The sequence below is a fragment of the Amblyraja radiata genome, chromosome 1 (assembly GCF_010909765.2).
Source record: "Amblyraja radiata isolate CabotCenter1 chromosome 1, sAmbRad1.1.pri, whole genome shotgun sequence".
Taxonomy (NCBI): Eukaryota; Metazoa; Chordata; class Chondrichthyes; order Rajiformes; family Rajidae; genus Amblyraja; species Amblyraja radiata.
Genome location: NC_045956.1, coordinates 165,006,690 through 165,022,502, shown reverse-complemented (window position 1 = coordinate 165,022,502; position 15,813 = coordinate 165,006,690). Strand labels below are relative to the sequence as shown.

Genomic DNA, 15,813 nt, shown 5'->3' with positions numbered 1-15,813 from the left:
GTTCTTCACGTAGTCACTCATGTGACTCCGAAGTAAAATTAACAGGTCTTTTTCAGAATGGCAGGCAGTGACTAGTGGGGTGCCGCACGGCTCGGTGCTGGGACCCCAGTTATTTACAACATATATTAACGATTAAGACAAGGGAATTAAATGTAACATCTCCAAGTTTGCGGATGTCACAAAGCTGGGTGGCAGTGTGAGCTGTGAGGAGGATGCTATGAGGTTGCCGGGTGACTTGGATAGGTTGGGTGAGTGGGAAGATGCATGGCAGATGCGGTATAATGTGGATAAATGTGAGGTTATCTACTTTGGTGGCTAGAACAGGAAGGCAGATTATTATCTGAATGGTGTCAGATTAGGAAAAGAGGAGGTGCAACGAGACCTGGATGTGTTTGTACATCAGTCACTGAAAGTAAGCATGCAGGTACAGCAGGCAGTGAAGAAAGCTAATGGCATTTTCGCCTTCATTGTGAGAGGATTTGAGTTTTGGAGGAAGGTGGTCCCACTGCAGGTGAGACCGCACCTCGAGTATTGTGTGCAATTTTGGTCTCCTAATTTGAGGAAGGACAATATTGCTATTGACGGAATGCAGCGTAGGTTCACCATGTTAATTCCCAGTATGGCGGGACTGACATATGATGAAACATGGGTCAATTGGGCTTGTATTCACTGGAATTTATGATGAGAGGGGATCTTATAGAAACATATAAAATTCTTAAAGGATTGGATAGACAAAATGCAGGAAAATTTTCCCCGAAGTTGGGGGAGTCCAGAACCAGGGGTCACAGTTTAAGAATAAGGAGTAGGCCATTTAGGACTGAGATGACGAAAAACATTTGCACCCAGAGAGTTGTGAATCTGTGGAATTCTCTGTCACAGAAGGCAGTGGAGGATGTTTCACAGGATGTTTTCAAGAGAGAGTTAGATTTAGCTCTTAGGGCTGAAGGAATCAAGGGATATGGGGAAAAAGCAGGAATGAGGTACTGTTTTAGGATGATCAGTCATGATCATATTGAATGGTGTGTTGGCTGGAAGGGCCAAATGGCCTACTCCTGCATGCATTTTTCCATGTTTCCATGTTTCTATGACATCTTATTAAACATATTCTGCGTGTAATTTATGTTGTATTTTATTTCAACAGTAGCAATTGCCTGTTGCCTTCATGCTGTTTGTAGAAGGAACATTGGATCATTTATTATATTTCTATTTACAATTTCATCTAATGTGCCATTTCTGACTCAGCTGGGAATTATTACACCCTTGAGTCACAAAGCTGTGGGTCCTCGCCTCTTCCACAGACTTGAACACAAAATCCAGGCTGTGTGCAGTACCCAAGGAGTCTTGTACAAATTGAGCTGCTGCTTCTAGATAGGATTTTAAGGTCAGGTTCGACACCTTGTTTGGTACAGATATCATGGGCCAAAGTCCCTGTGGTACTGTTTCTTGTATCTTAGGTTCTTTATTGTCTTCTGTACTGAGGTACAGTGAAAAGCTTTGTTTTGCATGCTATCCAATTCAATCAGATAATACTATAGCCAAAGTTAAGTACGATAGGTAGAGCATAGGGGAAGATACAGAGTGCAGTGTTTCGTTCTCAGCATTGTAGTGCATCAGTTGCAGGGATGGTCCAAAGTCTGTAATGAGGTAGAGGAGAAATGGACAGTACCCTAGGTTGTGGAACGGCCATTCAGAAGCCTGATATCATGTGAACGGAGCAGAATTAGGACATTCAGCCCATCAAGTCACCTCCAGCATTCAATCATGGCTGATTTATCTCTCCCTCATAACCCCATTCTCCTGACTTATCTCCATAACCCCCGACACCCGTACTAATCAAAAATCTACAGTATCTATCTCTGCCTTAAAAATAAGCATTGACTTGGCTTCCACAGCCTTTTGTGGCAAAGTATTCCACAGATTCACCACCCTCTGACTAAAGATATTCCTCCTCATCTCCTTCCTACAGGAACGTCCTTTAATTCTGAGACTGTGACCTCTAGTCCGAGACTCTCCCACTAGTGGAAGCATCCTCTCCACATCCAATCGATCCAAGCCTTTCACGATTCGGTAATTTTCAATGAGGTCCCCTCCTCATTCTTTTAAACTTCAGCGAGTAAAGGCCCAGTGCTGTCAAACGCCCATCGTATGTTAATCCACTCATTCCTGGGATCATTCTTGTAAACCTTCTCTGGACTCTCTTAGCATGTCCTTCCTCAGATATGATGCCCAAAATTGCTCACATTACTGTATCGGAAGTTACACAATATCAGAAGTCGCACAATATCAGGTGAAGAAGCTGTTCTTGAGTCTGGTGGTGCACGCTTTCAAGCTACAACACTGAATAGGTGACAATGTGCTCTGAGTGATTCCAGGCTGCACCATATACAATGTAAATGGAAACATTTATTTTTGTAGTGCTATCTTCTGTCACTGAAAGTCTAGATATAAACGAAAATTCCCAATTGCATGGAGACTAGGAACATCGTCTTGTTCTTTCCTGGTACATACATGACCTACGATATAAGGTATTAACCAACACTATTGAAGTTCCTTGTCTAACTGCAATTGAGGATCTGTGTTTATTTCTGGCTATCTCTTGCTTTTTGTGCAAGTCACTCCTGGTGTTAAACAATATTGATTCCATATTGGCTGATTATCTAATAAGTAAAGATACTTAACATCAGCCCAGGTGACTAACACAGAGCAGTCTCTGACCAAACAATATCAGCCATTGCTTAGCAGGGGAAGGACAGTCTAGAAGACGAGGGCTTATGGAAGCAAATGGCTTATGGAACCAACTTACCTCTGTAAGGTGTAGGAAGGAACTACAGATGCTGGTTTAAACCGGATAGACACAAAATGCTGGAATAACATCACCGTCTACATCACTAATTTCCCTTTCCACTGGCTCTCAGTCTGAAGAAGGGTCTCGACCCGAAACATCACCCATTCCTTCTCTCCAGAGATGCTGCCTGTCCCGCTGAGTTACTCCAGCATTTTGCATCTAACCTTTGTAAGGAACGTACCATGAAAATGTTAGCTACCTTAGATGGACTGCAAAGCACAGTTCAGGCTTAGTGAAGAGATTTTTGCTGAAGTGTGGCACCTGATCCATGAAGACCAGCAGTAAGTCAATGACTGGTGCAACACGATTTGTCACAGTTAAGCTCACTATTGCCCTGAACCTACAAGTCACAGGAAAATGAGTTTTATAATCGTGACTTTTGACCACCACTCAAACATGTCTGCGCATTCTACACATGCATTCATTAGCATATCCCGACTTGCACCAATTAAAGTATTTGTTCTGTCTTCAGAAGTAATCAAAGATTAGTCTAGGAATGTTACAGTGGGCTGGTTTCCAGGTTCTGTGCTATTTAATGCTTAGAAACAGGCAGATAGCTGTTCTGCTGCTCTTAAAAAGAACTGACTTTTTAAAAAATGAATTTAAACTGCAACATCAGGTAGTTCGGTAAAAGTACAAAGTGTAGCATGCCACTTGAGCAGAGTATTTCACCTTAAAGTAAAATTCTTGCACGATCTGTTCTTCCATACATGCCAGTCAATAACAATAGCAATAGCAATACTGTCGTTGAATGTCACTGAATTCTTCGACAAAATCCAATGGATCAAGTTTTGCTGAGATAATTAGAGCTATCACCAGTGGATCCAAGGTGTCAGTGTTGAGTAATGTTGATTGGAATAGATTGATATCCTGGAGTATCATTAGACAATCATCAAAGGTCAGAGAGAGACAAAAATCACTAGGCTTTATTTGCTTGGAGGTTTCACTTGGTGTGCTTCAACTACTCCAGCATATTAAATAAGTTTTGGGGATATCTCACTTTGACCGCTAGATTAAAAGGAGAAATGTTGGATCATTCCCCTATTTAAACACCTTTCCCAATTTCCATTCTGCGATACTTAGTGAAGAGATGTGAATAGAGGGATGGTTTGATATTACGTCTTTTACATTGAAGGTGATTATTACTTCAAATATGTACCCATTTTGACTATGCATGTTATGCAAATAGATGGCTGAAAACACTGTCTTATGGAATCAATGTTCCATATGTTCTCACAATAATATACTTCCCCCAGCTCTAGATTAGACTAAGCACGGGAGACTAAAAATCGCATGTCATGAAACCATTAATCACAATTGATTATTGGTTCAATCAATAGAAGATTTCATCGAACTGGGTAAGTCAACCAATAAGGTCAACCTGTCACCTCGGCTAAAACCAATATGATTTAATTCAAGCAGGTAACTTGCTTAAAATGAAACAAAAATATATAGGGAGAAGAATCCTCTTGAAACATCGAAAAGTGTTTCCTCATTCAGCTGCTGATCAACGTGTTGGATATTACTAGTATTTCATTTTTAACACCATTTGCATGGCTACTTCATTTAGGAAATGCTGCACCTTTAGTAAATCACATGGTGTTGGGCTTTGGTGATGGGCATTTGGTTTAGAGTGAAGTTCAGTTAAGATGCATTGTAAGTAAACATTTTAAAATGAAATTGCATATCATCCACGGCAACATTTGTAGTCTATTCATTCTTCTTATCACATTACTGCCATTATTGTAGGATGATTACTGCTGGCCTCCATAATTACCTCTCTGAATAGGGCAGCACAGAGGCGCAGCGGTAGAGTTGTTGCCTTACAGCGCCAGAGACACAGGTTCGATCGTGACTGCAGGTGGTGTCTGTACAGCGTTTGCACGTTCTCATAGTGACTGCATGGTTTCTCCGGGTGCCTTGGTTTCCTCTCGCACTCCAAAGACGTACAGGTTTGTAGGTTAATTGGCTTCTGTCAAATTGTAAATTGTCCTCAGTGTGTCGGGTAGTGCTAGTGTATGGGGTGATCGCTGGTTGGCGCAGACTCGGTGGGGCTAGGGGCCTGCTTCTGCACTGCAACTCCAAAGTCTCATCCTCCAGAGGCTTCTCTCTGAATGGTGCAATTGCTTCTCTTGATTGCGTGCATAATCTCCATGTGCTTCAGTTATGGGTCAACCTTAAAGCATAATCAAAAGCTTTTAATATAACGTTGGTGCTGGACAATAGCTGACATCACAGCGGGTACAGTATGGACAGTGGAATTGAAGGTTTTATCAAAGAAGGACGTGAATTGGACTGGGGAAGAAATTGGTGAGAACGTGACAATAATATCGTGCTATAAACTTAATGTTTATGTTTTTTTCCCCCTTTGCTCATTTCTTCTGTAATTTCTGGAATCTATCTAACTATAAGTAACTAAAGCTCTGATCTTGTGCTCTTCCGGTTTGCGCGGTTTTTCTATTTGTGCATAAACAGTATACGATAGCGCTACGATTTTCCGCCAGCTCACTCGCCGTTCTCCTGTGCCGCGTGTGCAACAAGTTTTGTTCTGATCGGTCGTATTTTTGAAAAGTTAGAGCGGTTTAAAAATCTTAAAAACCACGCGTGCGCAGATCGATCTCCTCTCCTGCCAGTCAGCGCAGCATGGATTGGTGTCTTCTCCTGTCATTCCCCGGACAGTCCGCCTCTTCCTACGCCATTGCATCTTTACTGGAGTTGAGGGACACTTTGGGTGGCCAGCAGAGGTCTCCAACCGGGCACATTTTTTTGGAGGGACTGGAAGCAGCGCAGCGCGGCACGGGTTGGAGACGTCGCCAAACAGAAAGCGGAGATTCTAATCCCAGTGGAGGGGAGCCACCAGCGCCCGCTGTGAGTCTCCACCGCACCGTCATCATAACGCCCCACAGATCCAGCCCCTTCCTCTCTGGTCCCCCTCGCTGGCTCCTGCCCCGCTTCCCCCGTGATACACCCATCTCCCCCATGACTCCTCCCCCGTCTTTTATCTCTCTCCCCCCACCCTCACACCCCCCCCCCCTCTTGACCACATCCTGGCGCGGCAGTAGCTGCTGGTGCTTCCGGGCCGAGCCGAGTATCCGCGCCGATGGCTGATGCTCCTCCGGGGCACGCAAGAAGGGGGAGGAGCGGCAACCTCAAGATCCTGGGAAGGTGAGGAGGGAGAGTGGGAGTGGAGAGGGGATAGAGGGAGAGAAGGGGTGTAGGGAGGGGAGAGGAGTTATGGGGGGAGTGACTGAGGGTAGAGGAAAGGAGAGGGAGAGAGAGGTGAGGGAGAGATTGGGGGAGGAGAGGAGGAGAGGGGTAAGAAGACGGAGGTTGAAGATGAGGGGGGAGCGAGTGCTAGGGATGAGGGGAAATTAGCTGCGCCTGTGCAGTTGGGGGCTATGGGTGAGTGGTGGAATATTGCACTGGGGGACCAAGCCTCCTGTGTGACAGGGACCCAACTGGTCCCACTTAGTCTGGTTCAATCTAAATCTATTTTGAGAGTTGTTGAAGGAAGCCATTCAGACAATCAAATCCATAAATCCTAGTAAAGCAAACACACCTACACTAATACAAAATATACTTAATTTAGATGGCGCCCAACCCAGGCGACTTTTTGCGTGCTAGCCAAAGAAACATATCTACAATCACAATCTACAATACAATCGCTCCACACTCTTAAATATCTACACTGTAATTGGCTCAATTGTAATCATGTATTGTTTTTCCACTGACTGGATAGCACGCTCCAATAGTTTTTCACTGTACCTCGATACCCGTGACAATAAACTAAACTAAACTAATTTCTCTCTCATCCAAGGGTCATTTTCCTGATATTCCTGATATTCTGCTGATCGAAGCATGCATTAGCTGCTGAATTACTACTCTGAACATTTCCATTCAAATTCAATACTCTGTTATATTTACAGTGCTGGGATTTATTAGAGAGTCTACAATGGTGAGATGATGGGTCAACACTGAGTGTTTGTGCAGCTCCATTCATTCTCATGATCACTGGAACAGCTCAGAGTTTATGCAATTATCTTTGAGCATGTATCTGAAGGTCTGAAGAAGGGTCTCATCACGAAACATCACCTATTCCTTTTCTCTAGAGATGCTGTCTGACCCGCTGAGTTAAGGGCCTGTCCCACTTTCACGACGTAATTCACGAATTCTCCCGAGTTTTCCCCTTGATCAAACTCGCAGAATGTTCGTAACGAATCCACAGGAGGTCGTAGGAATTCGTAAATATATCGTAGCGGCTCGTTATGCTAGCCGTAGGTACTCGTGGCATCAGGTAAGTCGGGCATCGAAATAGTCGTGGGAATTCGTAGACATACTCGTAGGAGTTCGTAGGAGTTCATGAACATAGTCGTGGAAGGTCGTAGGAGTTCGTAGATTACCACGATCTTGATTTTTTTTTTTAGGTCCTTTAAACTCATCAGAGGTTTTGAATGAAGTCGTGAAAGTGGGGCAGGCCCTTTTCTCCAGCATTTTGTGTCTATCTTCTGCTCAAAGACTCTCCAGTTTCTAAAACTCTTTGGATTTAAAGCCATTTCAGTGGTTGTGTGACCAAGTTGCTCATTTCATGATGGTTCTGATACCAGCAGCCACTACACTTTATAGCTTTGTAATAATGATGGAAGAAGATTAAGTGAATAAGAAACGTGTTGTCTAGTTTAAGGAATCTACCTTCCCATAAACATTTAGTCTTCATCTTTTGCATTCCCAAAAGAACAAATGATGTACAAACACATTAAACACCTTCCCCATTCAAAATCTCCCAAATCATCTGTGTAAACTAACTGTTCATCCTAGCCTGGTATAATGTTTATAAAAGTGACGCACATTTTAATTGTGTGTCATATGCACCAGACTAGTAATCAACTAGGAGATAACCATAATAAAATGCTGTATTAATCTGTCAGCTGAGTTAATTACATTACAAATAAATTATTATGCTTATTAGTTTTTGGAGGACATATGTAGAGAAAGGTCACTGCTATTTCACCTTAACCTGTCTTCAAGAGCACCCACAGTGTAACCTGTCTTCAAAAGCACCAAGTGTCCTTTCTCACAGCTGGTGATCAGGAACTGATCAGGAACTGAAATGGTGAGAATAGCCAGGGTGGGAATGTTGAAGAGTCTTCATAAAATGTATTTATCTTTCAGTTACTGTTAAAGAGGCATTTTATAACTGGTGGGTTAAAAATAACCATTTTTGCATATGGTTTTATTTTTAACCCATCTGCAAAATGACCTCGGGTTTAATGGCTGAGATGCAAAGGCCTTGATACCTGCCTGGACTAATGTAAAAGAACACCATCGGAATCCCATGCTGGTTACTTGAAAGTTCATAAGTTCACGAGTGATATGAGCAGTATTAGGCCATTCGGCCCATCAAGTCTACTCCGCCATTCAATCATGGCTGATTTCAACCCCATTCTCCTGCCTTCTCCCCATAACCCCTGATACCTGTACTAATCAAGAATCTATCTATCTCAGACTTAAAAATATCAATTGACTTGGCCTCCACAGCCTTCTGTGGCAATGAATTCCACAGATTCACTACCCTCTGACAAAATAAATTCCTCCCCATCTCCTTCCTAAAGGAACGTCCTTTAATTCTGAGACTATGAAAGTGGCCCAGGGTTAGGAAAGGATTCATGCTTTGGAGCGTGAAAAACTGTTTCTCCCTTCTCTAGATTTCTACCAATAGATTAGCCGTCATTTTGGTGGGAGTTTGATGGAAGCTCCCTATAAATGTATTTTTTAGCTTTTTTGCCACCATTCTGCCAAAATCTGATTGGCATTCAGGAAACATGTTGGAATTTAGGGTGAAATTTATTGAATTTTGACATGGTGAACTCAGAGATGGGTGGGAGCTGGTGGGATGATATGGTTTGGAAAGTGGGTCCAGAGGGCTGGGTTAAAAAAAACAGCCAAAATTATTACAAGCAACAATGAGCAGAAATTGACGGCCGAGTGGCCTCCTTCAGTCCTGAGGAACAAGACTATTTGGATCTGAAGATAGACGCAAAGTGCTGCAGTAACTCAGCGGGTCAGGTAGCATCTCTGAATTAAATGGATGGGTGATGTTTCGGGTCGGGACCCTTCGAAACATCGCCCATCCCTATTCTCCAGAGATGCTGCCTGGCCCGTAGAGTTACTCTTGCATTTCGTGACTATCAGCATCTGCAGTTCCTTTCTACACTAATTGGGCGGGGACGGGGAATGACAACATAAGGTGGGGTTGCCCTTTAACTGCTGGTTACAACAAAATCGCGTGTGATCTACAGCGGCACAGGAACAGAATGGAAGTAATAATAATTTACAAAATAATCTTGTTTTATTCCCCCCACGTCCATTTTATGGACGGGTTAAAACAAAATATAGAAGGGAAGGCGCTGCCCTGGTTAGCTGACGGCGCGACCCATTGATTCTCAGCAGGTCGGTCGCAGCGGTGAGAGAGTTAACTCGGAACGTTGTGCTGTTTGAAATGGCTCCGTGGTTCGCGAATGGCTCTCTGCTTCCCCTGTTAATCTGTATTTTACGAGTGAGAAGCTTTGCATTATGCAAATCGTTAGATAGGAACAGGTGACATTTCTGCAAAGAACATGATCAGCGGCCCAGACCTGTAGTGGGCTGCTGATTTATACATTAGTACCTGTCATGGAATTGTAGATGACTTGATCTGCATGCGATCATTTATTTTTCTTTCCTCCCTTCGCACCCCCAACACTCTATGTTTTTATAAAAAATAATTTACCCCCCCCCTCCCCCTCCCCCTCCCTGTTCTTAACGCTTGACAGCATCTCAAGCCGACCTGGTCAATACTAACGCTTTGCCTCCAATAAAGAGCAAATCAGCTCTCAACTTGACTCGTCTTATCGTGCAGTCAAAAACTGATGGCTAAGAAGTCGTAAAGATCCCATTTAATCTTTTGCCTATCTATCATTGCAATGTCTTTATCCGCTTTGTGCCGGGTAATATCTGCTCATTATGAAAGCAAAATAGACCTGGCATGAATAAAATGGAATGAAGTGCTCACTTTGATTTGACAGTATGATCAGTGGACGCAGTAATCTGCAAGAATCAGGGCTAAATTAGTCTGTAACAGTAATTTGGGAGAACAGCTCCGAGCAGACACATCTGGTCTCATATATTCTGACGTGTTCTGATAAAACATCCCGGCAATTTATACTCTGTGTGCATGGCATAAACCTCAGCACCTCTTACAATGTCTAATCAACGGCGGCAGATGAAGAGAGAGGGGGGGAAAATAAAAGTTCAATTGAGAGCAAAATCAAAGAAGATTGGAAAACTATTCTCAATTGAAATTACATTTGTAAATTACCCACTGTTCTTTATTCAAGGGGCATTATGGTAAATCTATCTCAGAGGCAATAATTCAGAAGAACATAAGCATGTACGGGACTGACATCCCATTACAGCCATGGCAGGATCATACTCTCATGAATACTCCGGGAAGAAAGCGAAATGTTATTGTATTATGATGAAATTGCTCTAATAAACTTTACTTATTTTCCAGCGCACTTGCAGGGATCTTAAATGATTCAGAATTAATGGAAATTACTCGTGTTTAATAATTCTAATCAAACGTGCTCGCCTCTCCACACCGTTTTCTAACATTCCCTCTCGGAAAAGTCACCTTGGGTGAAAACCATTGTATAGGGGGGTATTGGAGGGGAAATTCCCCTTTGTGCGAGAGACTGCAACGCCTTTGAAGAAATGTGTTCACAGTTTGATTGTATCCACTACAGAGAGGACGTTCATCAGAGGAACGCGAAGGGCTAATTCTGTTTATTCTTCCTTGGCGTAAGCCGGTTGAACCCGCAACGCGTCTGGCCGGGTGGGGGGGGGGGGGGGGGGGGGGGGGAAGAGTGGAAATGATGGCATGGATGAACAATAAGCGACCATACTTTGCCGCCTTCCCCAGGGAAAGCTGCCCGCAAGGTTGAGGCAGGTTCTCAGGTGCAGGTCGGCCTATTTCCATTGTATGTTATTCAAGGTCTATCGGGATTCTGGCACCGAGCGACAGAGATATCAAGAAAACCGGGGATCCAACTAGAATGAAGACCCCCCCCCCCTCCCCAAAACACCAAACCAGGAAGTAAAAATATTCATTTTTAACTTTAATAATATTCTATATAACCTGTATTTTATGTGCACATTGAAACAATACGAACACTCAAATACCATTAACAACCTCTCCAAATATTTTTAAACCATAGAATTGTGAAATGTTATTCTGAGGAATGATAATTCATATAATTGAGCGTGGCTGGTAGAACTGCTGCCGCTCATCGTCATAGATGAACGTTGGATCCTGACCTCGGGTTCTGTCGGTGTGGAGTTTGCACATTTCTTTCTGTGACCGCTTGGGGTTCCTCGGGGTGCTTCGGTTTTCTTCCACATCCCAAAGACATGCGGGTTTATAGGTTCACTGACCTCTGTAAATTGTCCCGAGTGTGTAGGGAATGGACAACATAGAACTAGTGTGAACGGTGATCGATTGTTGGTGTGGACTGGGTGGGCTAAAGGGCCTGTTTCCACGGTGTTTCTATCAATCGATTCAGTCTTTATATATGTATACACACACACAGGTGTATATCTTTAACAATCTTTAACTAGTCGTTTCTACATGCAATTTCAGAGAACTAACGTGGGCCCTTGTGAATGAAATGAACTAGCAAGTTGAATATATTTGCCATATATTACATTTTTTTCAGACCAGGGATGCAGGGATGAATCATTAATAACTAATTCAATAAGGCTTAACATTTTCATTTGTTCTCACAGAGATGCATAAGGAGGTGCATGCCAAGGAGTATCAATGAAGAATGGAACTGCAGATCAGCAGAAGGGCCAGAGATGGGTTTCTGTGCAATATAGTGTATAATTGGCAGAAGTTGCAGTCAGCTATAGAGAGTAAAGCATCCTTCTGATCATTCCTTGCCCTTCTCCGCAAGCTTAAACTTAAAACCGTTTTCTCACTTCTTTCTAATTTTTGAAGAAAGGTCATCACTTTGAAACTATTCTCTCTTTAAAGGTTCTACCTGACCTGCTGAGTACTTCCAGCATTTTTTGTGTTTAAGCTACTTTCTCATCTGTACTTGTTGCTATCATAATGATTGCAAAGTTTTTTGAAAAAAAGGTATTGGGAATGGTCTCCTTCTTGCGTTTGAGGCAGCAGAGGTCATATAGCGCCCTCCAGGCCAGTTCAATTTGCTGTTGTCGAGGGCCGTGAGTTCTACCCCTCCAACAGGGGGGCGGAGGACAGCACAGTCGAAAATGACGTGCTGCGCTGTTTGCTGGTCTGCTCCACACATGCAGGCTGCTGATGAACGCAGCCCCCAGCGATGCGTGTTGTCGTTGAACCGCCGACTCCTGCATGGAGCTAGTTCAGGGCGACCCACTCTTTGCGGGGCAGGTCCGAGCCGGTTGGGGCTGTGGTGTTCAAGTCAAGTCAAGTCAAGTCAAGTCAAGTCAAGTCAAGTCAAGTCAAGTCAAGTCAAGTCAAGTCAAGTCAAGTCAAGTCAAGTCAAGTGAGTTTATTGTCATGTGTCCCTGATAGGACAATGAAATTCTTGCTTTGCTTCAGCACACAGAACATAGTAGGCATTTACTACAAAACAGATCAGTGTGTCCATATACCATCATATAAATATATACACACATGAATAAATAAACTATTAAAGTGCAATTAACAAATAATGGGTTATTAATAATCAGAGTTTTGGCCGAGCCAGGTTTAATAGCCTGATGGCTGTGGGGAAGTAGCTATTCCTGAACCTGGTTGTTGCAGTCTTCAGGCTCCTGTGCCTTCTACCTGAAGGTAGCAGGGAGATGAGTGTGTGGCCAGGATGGTGTGGGTCTTTGATGATACTGCCAGCCTTTTTGAGGCAGCGACTGCGATAAATCCCCTCGATGGAAGGAAGGTCAGAGCCGATGATGGACTGGGCAGTGTTCGGTGCAACAGTGGAATGATCTGCACCTTTAGTTCAATACATAAACTTGATGTGCAATATCTAGACACAGGCTATTTCTGGATATTCTCTCGATGAAGAGAAAACAATTAAATCTGTTGGTTTCAATGGCTCAATGGTTTATTTTCATGTATTCACTGCACAGTGAAATTGTTTTTTTTGCATTGATCACACATACACCAGTCGCCGTATTTTGGCGCCATTTTCAATATATCCAAAGTCTCAATGCTCAATGTACTGGAGCAGCTTAAACCCCAGGCCACTGCAGAGCCTCCTCCATCGCCCTTGACCAGTTCAATACCTGCTCTATTGAGCAATGGCCTTCATAGAATCTAACTTTTGAAACGGTGGCTATCTATCTATTGCAAGCAACAAGTTGGTTCTGATTTTCCATAACAACCAACCCATATCACAGTGGAAATAAGCAATCTTTAACGTTGTTTCCACATGCAATTTCAGAACACTAACGTGGGCCCTTGTGAATGAAATGGACTAGCAATTCATTCATTCCAGGGACCAGAAAAACAATAAATGCCAGTGTTATCATCAATAATTTCACTCCATGAACAACTGAAATATATAAACCATATGTATTAAATGGACACAGGATTTTAGTCGTATTAGAAGCGGAATAATTGGGAATGGGTCAACCTGGAATTTAAAAAGCTGTAAATGCAGTGGAGTCTTGTAATGGTTAACTACTGTTTTGCTGAATTTGCAACGTTATATTAGCAAGATTATATCAGTTAATTATATGGTATCAGGATTGCATTAATCATTTGAAATAACTCCCACGTAATGTAAAAATAGACATTGCTTCAATTACCAACCCATTTCACTCGGTCAACTACTAAAAAGAGGAATGGTTTCAGGACAATAGGCAATCGGTGCTGTGTTTGTGTGAGATTGTATGAAATGTCTGCTCAGTTTGAGACCTGAAACGGTGTAAGTAAAAAATAAGAAACCGCTGGTTAAAATGGTGGATGTTAAGAATTTCATTTCATTTATTGGTAGAGATTTCTTTTGGCATTCACTTGCCTGCGGTCAGGACTTGAGTCCTGAAAACTATTTACACATCTGTTTGGGAATGTAGAAGCCAATAAACCCTATAACCATATAACAATTACAGCACGGAAACAGGCCATCTCGGCCCTTCTAGTCCGTGCCGAACACTTTTTCTCACTTAGTCCCATCTACCTGCACTCTGACCATAACCCTCCATTCCTTTCCCGTCCATATACCTATCCAATTTATTTTTAAATGATAAAATTGAACCTGCTTCCACCACTTTCCCTGGAAGCTCATTCCACACAGCTACCACTCTCTGAGTAAAGAAGTTCCCCCTCATGTTACCCCTAAACTTCTATCCCTTAATTCTCAAATCTCCATAAAGTGGACCCCTTGGAGGAAATTCTGAACATAGTTATTATTTTTAATTTATCCCTCTTTTAGAAACAATTTCAAATTTAATACTCATATTTGACAGCAGTTCCCCTTCTGGCCCAGTCTCTGGAATTCCCTCCCCAAATCTCACTTCATCTCGACGTCTATCTCCTTCTTTACGACTCTTCTTACAACATGATAAAGCTATTTGATTATCTGTTCCTTATTTGTCAAAAGGTTCGGTAATTCCCCTGTGAAATGTATTGGCCTTTAGTGTTATATGTAAATATGACCAACTTAAACCAAACTGGAGAGAGCAAGGAAGAGATGGTGTTCCTAGTCGGCAATTCTACTCTTTAGGCATTGGGAATAACATAAGGTCATAAAGTCATAACATGTGTTAAGAAATCAGACTGAGGTGGGTCTTAACCCAAAACGTCACCTGTCCATTGTCCCCCCAGATGCTGCCTGATCCATTGTGTTCCTTCAGCACTTTGTTCTTTGGTCTAAATTCCAGCATCTGCGGTCTCTTGTCATAAAGTCATAGAGAGTCATGGAGTCATTCAAAGTGGAAATAGGCCCTTCAGCCAAACTTGCCCATGCTGACCAACATACCCCATCTACAATTGTCCCACCTGCCTGTATTTGGCTCATATCCCACTAAACCTGTCCTGCCCATCCCATGTATCTGTCCAAATGTTTCTCAAACATTGTGTCACCATTTATTTCAGAAACCTATTTGAGTGACCACACAGTACTCCACATGTAGTTTGACCAATGCCTTGTGTATATGCAGCAAAATCCCTTCCTTTTGTATTCAGTTGCCTTGACAATAAATAATCATTTATTCAACTAGTTTAAATATGCCATTCATTGAGTTCCATTAGAGAAAATGTCTGGCCTTTGAAATCAACATAACTCCAGTCGATTTTCAGGGTAGAAATGGATAATACCCTTTCTGATCTCAGTGGAGTAAAGTGTACAGCAGATTATATTTTTGGTCTTCAGAGAAGAGAAAACATTGGAAGCAGCTGTATTAGATCATGACTAAAAGCAGACAATAACCAGATTTAAAAGACATTTGTTAGATACAAAAAGCTGAAGTAACTCAGCGGGTCAGACAACATTTCTGGAGAGACAGAATAGGTGACGTTTCAGGTCGAGACCCTAATTCAGACTGTGTGCCAGGGGAAAGGGAAACGAGAGATAAAGATGGTGATGTAGAGAGATATAGAACAAATGAATGAAAGAAATGCAAAAAAGTAACGAAGATATAAAGGAAACAGGCCATTTATAGACCAATTAGCCTGACATCGGTGGTGGGGAAGATGCTGGAGTCAATCATAAAAGATGAAATAGCGGTACATTTGGATAGCAGTAACAGGGTTGGTCCGAGTCAGTGTGGATTTGCGAAGGGGGAATCATGCTTGACTAATCTTCTGGAATATTTTGAGGATGTTACTAGGAAAATGGACAAGGGAGAGCCAGTGGATGTAGTGTACCTGGACTTTCAGAAAGCATTTGATAAGGTTCCACATAGGAGATTAGTGGGCAAAATTAGGGCACATGATATTGGGG

General features: G+C 42.6%; 1 long non-coding RNA gene across 1 annotated transcript in view; it reads left to right on the top strand.

The window, feature by feature from the left end:
* The window catches only part of LOC116976331, a 28,293-nt gene that overhangs the window by 6,053 nt on the left and 6,427 nt on the right, over positions 1-15,813 (top strand). The window contains exon 2 of the long non-coding RNA XR_004412934.1: positions 425-511. This is a non-coding gene — a long non-coding RNA (uncharacterized LOC116976331). The remainder of the gene's footprint in view (positions 1-424; positions 512-15,813) is intronic.